General features: G+C 45.8%; 1 protein-coding gene across 3 annotated transcripts in view; it reads right to left on the reverse strand.

The window, feature by feature from the left end:
* The window catches only part of FARP2 (FERM, ARH/RhoGEF and pleckstrin domain protein 2), a 72,004-nt gene extending 71,568 nt beyond the window's left edge, over positions 1–436 (reverse strand). For all 3 annotated transcript variants that reach the window (XM_034064323.1, XM_034064322.1, XM_034064324.1), the window contains exon 1: positions 351–436. The gene's annotated coding sequence lies outside the window, so the exon portion shown is untranslated. The remainder of the gene's footprint in view (positions 1–350) is intronic.
* Positions 437–9,959: the final 9,523 nt, after the last annotated feature.

The raw sequence follows: 9,959 nt of genomic DNA on the forward strand, positions 1-9,959 counted from the left end.
CCCGCCCAGGCCAGGCCCTGGGAAGCATCCCGGGGAAAGCGCTCCCGAGCCCGCCGGCCAGAGCCTCCCGCCCCCAGCGCTGCAGGAGCGACCACCGCAGCCCCTCCGGCGAAGCGGGCAGGGCCGAGCGCGGCCCTTACACAGAGCTTCTACCCGAGCCCGCAGCGCACGACAGCTGCCGCGGGCGGCGGAAGCGCCGGACGCGCGGACAGGCCGAGCCCAGCCGGCAGCCCCGCTCCACGGCGCGCCCAAGGGCTGCGGGTCCCGCTCGGCTCCCGGCCCGCAGATCCCGCTGTCAGGAACGGCTTGGGGCCGTCCCGCAGGGAACGTCTCGCCTCGCCTCGCCTCACCTCAGCGCCTACGGCCGCTCCGGGCCGGGCGGTGCCGGCCGCCGTCCACCGCGCGCCGCCGCAGCAGCCCTGTCCCCGCGCACCCCGCACGCACCGACCCCGCCCATTGAGCGGACGGGGCGGGGCCTCGGGCCCTCAGGAGGCCCGGCCCGGCCCGGCCCCAGCCCGGGCGCAGCGCGGCTCCTCCCGCCGCCGGGACCCACAGGGAACCGCGCTGTGGGTGCGGGAGTCCCGGCGATGCCGCCGGAGCAGCAGGAGCGATGGAGACACGCAAGAATGAACCCGAGCATGTCGTGCTCCTGGTGGTCACGCAGGGCTGCTGTGGCACTCTTGTCCAAATCCAATCAGTTCTGCCAGGCTTTTAGTATTATTTAAAAAACAAACACAAAAAACCCACCAAAATGTTTGTTTTCCGCCATAAGCAGTGTGCCGCGGGTTGGAACCTTTAGAAGGATATTTATGCCAAATCCTTTCCTGTCGGAGCTGAAGAACACTTAGCTTGCAGGAAGGCTGCCCCTTGCCCCTGCCCCAAAGAAGGGAACATACAGTCACACAGCTACACATACCAAAGCATCCACGACCAGCAGATGGTCTGCCCAGGGGTGCGAAACACCGGCAAACCCCATTTGCACAGGTGAGTGGTGCTCTGGTAAAATATCATCATTACATGAAGCAGTCCCTAAGATTCAGGCAACAAATCTCATGTGTTTTGCTTTGAATAATAAACATTTTAGTTCTCATTTAGTTAACTTCCTTTTTCAGACAGATTTTAAATAAAGATACAAAGAGCCACAGCACTACAGAAGAGAAGACACGAGTGCTGCACGCACGTGCTAAGATCCAGAACAGATGGCTGAAGACCATCAGAACATCCCCCTCCTCACTCTCCAGCCAGCAAGCCCATCACTAACACCAAGAACCAAATGCAGTAGGAAATTCAACACAGGGTGAACAGAGCTCTGCCCCAACAGACCTCTGCACCTTCTGGATTCTGAGTCTGCTCAAAAGCAGACACAGAGGCTGACTGATGACAGGGGATCAACAATCACAGCATCCCAGACTGGTTTGGGTTGGAAGGGACCTTAAAGCTCACCCAGTTCCAACCCCTGCCATGGGCAGGGACACCTTCCACTAGACCAGGTTGCTCCAAGCCCCATCCAACCTGGCCTTGAACACTGCCAGGGATGGGGCAGCCACAGCTTCTCTGGGCATCCTGTGCCAGGGCCTCAGCACCCTCACAGGGAAGAATTTCTTCCTCATGTCTAACCTAAATCTCCCCTCTGTCAACTTAAAGCCATTCCCCCTTGTCCTGTCCCTACAAGATCAGAGTACTCCCCAAAAAGGACTGCTTTTGACAAACCCCTCCAATCCCCTGAGGTACCACGTGTCACTAGAGCCTGCCTTTCAAGATGAGAAGCAACAGAAATGAGAGAAATATTTGTATTTCTCTAGGAATGGATTGATGGCCAATAGCCCAAGAAATGTGAAGAGCCACCTTGTTTCTGAGTACTTGACCTTTTCACAGCCATTTGAAATACAAAGTATTAACATAGCACATGACTTTTATATTAAACAAAACACACAATTCATGCAGAACAGCCCTTTCAACCTGGAGGAACTTCACCACTCTCACCCACAGAAAGAAGCAAATTTAATGAGTAATTCTTGACTAGCAACATTCTCATCTCTTAAGAAGAAAAAAGACACAAGGTTTTAAAAATATGTCCCATTATTTCTTCAAAAGTGAAATAGAGCTGAAGAATCTCATGCATACAAAAAAATCAGGAAAGTTACAAAAAGCATACACAGTATTTTAGATAACTCCATTCATAAAACCACTCATTATCACAATAAACTGAAGTGCTTTCATTACCAAAATTGCTATTTCAGTATCATGGTTTGCCTACCATTTACATTATACTTCTATAGGCAATGGATTTTAGTCACAGCTTAAGCACTAACATAGTTTTGCATCCTTTAAAGTGCAGATACTTCAGAGCAATCTTCATTTCAATCATTTGCTTTAACATCTAAAAAGAATAGAACTTGTGCAAAAAAAAGTAGCTGTTGCTACGTTTGAGAACAGATCTGATGTGATGGGATTACTTTAAAGGGAAAATACAACAACAATCAGAGAGGAAGCAATAATTACAGATGTAGTAAAGCCTTCAGAAGCATCAACACCCTGCTGTTTATGCTTCACTGTATATTGCTGTTATTGCTCACACAAAACACATGTAATTTGCAGTGCTGAAACAATCCAGCACTGAAGGTGCTGCATGTTTAAGTGTCCACGTACCCAGTACTTTGGTTTCTACCTGCAGCTAATTTTTAGCCTTTCCACCATAGCATGGGGAGTTCAGCAGGATGCATAAGTGTTTCTCCAAGACCTGCTTTCTTGCCATGAACCTGAACCTTAAGAAGTCTCTCTTCTTTCCTTTTCATATCTGCATTCCCAATTCTTCAGGGCAGAAAATATCACCTATGCTGATGGTACCTAGCAGTAGTGTTTGACCAGGTTGCTCAAAGCCACAACCAACGTCACCTTGAACACTTCCAAGGATCGGGCAACCACTTCTCTGTTCTTCAGAACACTGAAGAACCACTTCTCTGGTCTTCTTATCTGGAACTACCTGGCCTTGTAAGAAGTCCCTCTCCAGATTTCTTGTCAGCCCCCTTAGGCACTGGAAGCTGCTCTAAGGTCTCCTTGGAGCCTTCCCTTCTCTAGGCTGAACAAGCCCAGCTCTCTCAACCTGTTTCCACAGCAGAGGTGCTCCAGCCCTGGAAGCATCTTTGTGCCTTCCTCTGGACTCACTCCAACAGGTTCACATTCCTTTTGCTTTGAGGGCAAATGCCACGGTTCACTGCCATTGTCCTGCTCTGGTTCAAGCTGGTACAGTACCTTGTAGTATAATTCCTGCATCTGGAGATATTCAGTGACTTGCTGTACATATTGTTAGCCTAAGCCTAAGCATAGTGTTAGGACTAACTGCAAGGGGCGACAGCTTTCTCCACAGGATGGTTGCTCTTCTTTCCCTTCATCTTTGAGGACCTCGTGTCAGAGTAACAGGTATAAAGCACCTCAGAGGTCCTCCAAGGGAAAACTTCTTATTTCCACAAATGTGACAACATCTTAAGTTGACTGTCATGACAGTTAGTGACTGACCTGGTCGTATTCCTGATCTGAATGAGTTTCATCTCAGAAGACCTCAGTCAAGTACTTTGCAGTACTTTGTAGTTTGTAATGGTCTGTGCAGCAGAACCAGGCAGGAGACCAGTTGTCTTGTCTCCCTTTATTGTCTTTCACATTGAGTCAGACATCTCAGTAGACTGGTCTATATGGATTGCCAAATCATTCCTCAACAAGCCCTCTTCCTAACAACTCAGAATTGCATCAGACCACTTCTCAAATAGGAAAATCATGGCAATTTCAGCATTATAGCCAGGTGCTGTTCTGTACTTACAGCCCAATCGTACTCCAGATCATAGGAAAAAATGAAAAAGGAGAGTGAAATCACAGACTTTGATCAACACACTGACTGTCATAACCAAAGGGCAAAAGACTCAAGCCAAGGCGAACAGGAATTCCTGGATAATCAGAGATTTGATCCACATGATCAGCACAAAGAATGAATAACACCTGAATAATACCTGTACATATTACTTTACAGAATTACTCTCTTATACCAGATTCACTTACTGTTAAAATTGACCTGGAGGTACAAGAAATTCTGATCTTCAGCAGTAATGAAGAGACTTCAAAACCTGGCAGAACTCACCTTGTTCTACTGGCAGAGATATAATGTCAAAAGTACTCATCATTAGCAGCCTCTTGCTAAGCCAAATAGAGAAACTGGCTTCCATGGTACAGAAATTTGTGGACTCTGGAGGGGAAGGGGGGTTTCCACTTCCAATCTTAACCTGCTTCTGCTTCCCCCCTCACCAGTCATGCTATCACACTTCCACCAGTGTAATCCTTTGGGCTTTTCAGGTTGCTTACCTCTGCAGGATTTTTCAGCAGCCCATTTACACACACTGTACCTAAACAATTACCTTATCATTTATAAAGTGCAAAGTCCACTAGCCTCAGACTATGCCCTAGAATTAAACCTTCAGTGTTAACCAGTTCTTTAGAACAGACATGGGCACTTACATAGAGGGAAAATATTGCTCACCTGCTAACATTAAAAATAGTGAATGCCAACCTTTTTTGCACTTGCTTACGTTGACTTTCCTAATCATAGCTGCATTTTAAGTTGGCTCTCATGGTGAGAGTGGCAATTATAACAAACAAATGAAACACAGCAGATGTTCATACCTGTGTATGCACACGCAGGCGCAGGCACTGGCTCTGCAACTTCTTTCAGTCTGATTAGTGTACTAGTCTAAACACGTTCTTGCTACCCAGAAGGTTCAGTGTGTAGCCAGCAGAAGCTCTGAATCGACAGCACAGGAATCAAGGGCATGCACAGGCTACAAGCTGCAGAGAAATACGGCTGCTGAGACACAACACTGAAATAAAAGTCCAGGCAAAACCTGTCAACTGTGCCACCTATTTTCTTAACCGACAGGTAAACAACTCAGTCCAGCCGCATATTGCCCCCGTGTGGTAAATTATCCTATTGCAGAAGAGACTATCCACAGAATTCCCTTGTATTTGAACTGAATTCTAACGTATTTTGATAGGTGTCAGTTCTTTGACTGTAATAGCCTAAAAATTGAACAGATATGAAACGTTCTTTTCTACAACTATGCAATTTATACATCTTGTTTTTTTCTTACTAAAATCTGCACCTGAGGTTGACCAAGCATCTTTGAAGCAGCAAAGCCTAAAAAAACCCAACCCCACACAACTGGAAGCACCAGAAAGTTCCCCCTCCCCCCATTTCTTTTTTTTTTTTTTGTTTAAAATTTCATTGACATTAATCTAATTTTCCTACAAATTTAAATCAGACAGCTACTTATTTCTTTAGAGGAGCTGCACAAGGGTTCAATCCAGTCACAACTTGTACAGTGCTTCAAAGATCTACATCAAAAACTTCTGTAAGGTCGGGAGGGGGAACAAGACATCACCAAAGAGAAACCACCACCCCCCAAATCTGAATTTCTAAAAAGAGAAAATGATCACCTCTTTTTCACATATTAGTAGACTTTAGTCTACACAACTACACAAGAGCCCAGTTAATCAGAACAGAATGGCTGGGTTGGAAGGGACCTTAAAGCTCATCCAGTTCCAACCCCTGCCATGGGCAGAGACACCTTCCACTAGACCAGGTTGCTCCAAGCCCCATCCAACCTGGCCTTGAACACTGCCAGGGATGGGGCAGTCACAGCTTCTCTGGGCAACCTGTGCCAGGGCCTCAGCACCCTCACAGGGAAGAATTTCTTCCTAATGTCAAATCTAAATCTCCTCTCTGTCAGCTCAGAGCCATTCCCCCTTGTCCTGTCACTACAGGCCCTTGTAAACAGTCCCTCTCCAGATTTCTTGTTGGACCCTTTAGGCACTGGAAGCTGCTCTAAGGTCTCTGTGGAGCCTCTCCAGGCTGAAAAAGCCCAGCTCTCCCAGCCTGTCTCCATAGCAGAGGTGCTCCAGCTCTCAAAGCATCTTTGTGGCCTCCTCTGGACTCGCTTGAGCAGGTCCGTGCTGAGAACTCATAGGTTTCACTTTTCACTGTTAAGCTTGAAAGTTTAGTTTGGGTTTACAGCATAGGTGCACAAAGGCAAAAACACACAAAAATATTTCAGGAGTGAGGTTCACTTCCTACCTGTCAAAGTTGGGTACATTAAAAGAATTTGACTATTGTACATGCAACACAGCTAATTTAATCTTAGTATCTGAGTTACATAATTGGCAATGTTGCAATGCTCTAAATTTGACCTTCAGCCATTTCTAATTACACTTTTGTCTCCTTGGATGGTTGGCTTGTAATACGTGATTCCACGTAGTCCTCACTAGCAAGGGGAGTTGGGAAGTGATCCTGACAATTTTTTTTATGACAGATCCAGGTATAGTTTGGAACGACATACATAAGCTGCCTTTCAGCCTGTCCTCCTCTGGACTCACTTGAGCAGCTCCACATCCCTCTTGTGTTGGGGGCCCCAGAGTTGGATGCAGGACTGCAAGGACAGGTCTCACCAAAGCAAAGTAGAGGGGCAGGATCCCCTCCCTCAACCTGCTGGTCACCCTCCTTTTGACGAAGCCCAAGACATGGTTGGTTTCTGGGCTGCAAGTGCACACCGATGGGTCATATTGAGCTTCTTGTCAACAAACACCCCCAAGTGCTTCTCCTCAGGGCTGCTCTCAGTCCAGTCTCTCCCCAGCCTGTATTTGCGCTTGGGATTGCCCTGACCCAGATGGAGGACCTTGCACTTGGTTTGAACTTCACAAGGTTCAAACAAGTCCATCTCTCCAGCTTGTCCAGGTCCCTCTGGATGGCATTCCTGCCCTCCAGTATGTCAACCACACCACACAGCTCAGTGTCTTAAGGATCTATGTTTAAAAACAAAACAAAAAGAACAATCACATATATAAAGGAGAAAAAGGCTTAGACCAATTTAATAAACAAAATACTTCAGAACAAAAAGAAAATAAAAACAGGATCTACAATGATCACAGATAAGTATAACAATTATTTCACTGCCAAATACACCTGACCTGAGGTTTTCAGTAACACTAAATGTGTTACCTGATGTTACCTTCAAAAATGAGGCAACCAAATGGTAGCCTGCTAGCAAAACAGCAAACTGTCAGATCCCCACAAACACATTGTTTCAGCTGTTTGTGCCAGTAAACAGAGCCCTTAAGCTCCCAGCGCCATTGAAAAGCAACAACTGAGCACAGCCCAGAGTTGCATATGGCAACTGGACACATGTGCTGCCATTCCCAGGTTTCCAAGTAGTTAAAGTAGGCAGCCTGACACTATTTGCTGGGCATGAAAGGAAGATTAAAACCATTTGTCATGCTCTGGGAACAAACTTCCAAAAGAGAGCTCTAGTCAGCAAGGTAACTGCTTCACCAAAATACCACCACCATAGAGCCAAATCACACATTCCCTTCAGAGGAAAAGGCTCTGAGCTTGGAGCAAGTACCACTAAAGGAACAGCCTGACCTAGGTTTTAGGCTCACCCTTAAGGAAAAGCTTCTTAAAAGTAGAAATTAATCAAGAACATCAAAACAACAGGGGAACTGCAGATCAGGAGGCACAGGAGTGGGCATGTTCTGAATAAAGCATTTCACTGTCAGTGCCTTTCCCTTTTTTAAATAAACATGCTGTTGAAGCAGCACAGGATCTGTTTCAATGAGTGTTTTACATTAGCTCTTGGGGTGTGTTTATTTACTCATTCTATAGAGTACGCTGAGTTATCTTCACATAACTTGTGAGCTCTTCTGTTTCCTACGTGGAAATTTTCCCATGAATTTTTGGCTTCTGCTTATAAAAGTGAAGTGATTCCTTCTATTTGCCCCACCATCCTCAATTCGTTTCTTAAAAATCAGGAGGGAAGCCAGCCTGAGACACTTTAAATACGATACCTCCACAGTGAAGTTCCTAATGGCTGGCACGTTTTTTAACTCAAATTTTACTGACCTTTTGCTGGCTATATCTTACTTTATGGGACTCACGGTTGAGCAGAAGTTTGTACCTGGCAATGTGGACCTCTCTTGGAAGACACAATAGCTTAAACCTGAGGTGCCACACACAAGTTACATCACCAAAGAAGATAAGTGCAATGAGGATCCAATGAGGACCAAGACTAGAGCATGAACAATTAACTGCATCAATCCTACAAAACCATTTATACTGGGTTTCAAACAACGTGAACAGAAGTAAGCCCCAGGCTTGGCAGTGAGTAGTTCTCCTCATTCTTTTCCTACCATGGAGTTCTGGCTTTCCCATAGCAATTAAAGCACTGAACTCCTTGCTTTGTGGGACCTGTTTCTTAACAACTGGAGCTGTCTGCAAGGCCGCCTCCACTCTAGCCAGAGGTAGTTTCCAAGAAGAATGCTGTTCTCTGTCCGAGATACCTGGTCACCTCCACTGTCTTGCTGGATTTACAGGCTCACATTCCTGTGGGTGGAAGTAAACTTCATTTGTCTGCTGCATTTCAAGCACCGAAACTAACCTTGCAAACACACAGCTTCATCAGAAGATCTTGCCTTGCTAAACATTGTAGAAACTCACCCAGGCACCTGAAACTTTGACACACCCATCTATGGCTATGATCCAGACCCAGGCAATCCTGTCATGGCTGGGCTGCACTGTGAACAAAGCCAGCCAGCAAACCACTCCTTAGACAAACTTCTTTCTCCTCATACTCCCTCCATTCCCGGTTTCTGGACTTAACCCAGAATTACACAAAATCTGACTTTCCTACACATGCTCTGACCTGGTTACTGTGACAACAGCCTGATTTTGGCATCATTCAAATCTTCATATAAAAGGCCACACAAGCAGGTAACAGCACCTCACTTTTTTTTTGATGATGAAGAGACTCTTGTTCAGCCCGAAGAGAAGGCTCCGGGGAGACCTTAGAACAGCTTCCAGTCCCTAAAGAGGGTATACAGAAAATCTGGAGAGTGGCTTTCTACAGGGCCTGTAGTGACAGCACAAGGAGGAATCAGAGGAGAGATTAAGATTTGACATTAGGAAGAAATTCTTCCCTGTGAGGGTGGTGAGGCCCTGGCACAGGTTGCCCAGAGAAGCTGTGGCTGCTGCATCCCTGGCAGTGTTCAGCGTCAGGCTGGACAGGGCTTGGAGCAACCTGGTCTAGTGGGAGGTGTCCTCGCCCATGGCAGGGGGTTGGAACTGGGTGAGCTTTAAGGTCCCTTCCAACCCAAACCATTTGGTGATTCTATGGGAGAAAACAAACAAACAGAAAACCCCAAACCAAACCAGAAACAAACAACAACAAAAAAAAACCCGAAACCCAAAAACCCCCGAAAGCCACATCCCTCTTTTTGCATAGATGTTTTAATACTGCTGCCCTGGATAGTTAAACTGCCAGTGCACTGCTAAGAGAAAGGCTGATTGCAGTCCTTTTTGATAGCGCTTGTTAATGAAATGCCAAACATTCTTTTCTCCTCACATCACAAGACAGCTTTCTTTTCAGTTGCTCACTCTGAGGTCATTAGAATGTTTATAAAGTATGACTAACTTATCCACAGGTGTCATCTAAATGCAAAGCCTAGGACCAAGTGGTGTTAATTTGATTTCCAGCCCAGCCATCCTAATATTTAGAATGACCTGAAACAAGTATACAGGAGGTTCTATATGATCTCCTTTTTTTTTGCTAAAGAACCAAGGTGGCCAGGAAGTAAGCTCCATCTACTCTCTTCAAAAAAGGGAACACACCTCTAGACAACTGTCACTCTAACCAAGACAAATAGCACCTACAACAATGTTACCCCAAAGGTATGGATGAAATACAAGAAAAACAATGGATTCTTGAAGAAACAAAAAAAGGGCAGGAGTAGAAAGACAGAAAAATCGACTGAATAGCACAAAGACAATAAGAAAATGAATCCTGAGTATGTTGAAGAATGGTACAAGCAAGTGAAAAGGACTGGGAAAAAAATGTTCATAGAAGTGCAGGTGTAAATTGGATGATAAA

This window comes from Melopsittacus undulatus, chromosome 6 (genome assembly GCF_012275295.1).
Source record: "Melopsittacus undulatus isolate bMelUnd1 chromosome 6, bMelUnd1.mat.Z, whole genome shotgun sequence".
NCBI classification, from domain to species: domain Eukaryota; kingdom Metazoa; phylum Chordata; class Aves; order Psittaciformes; family Psittaculidae; genus Melopsittacus; species Melopsittacus undulatus.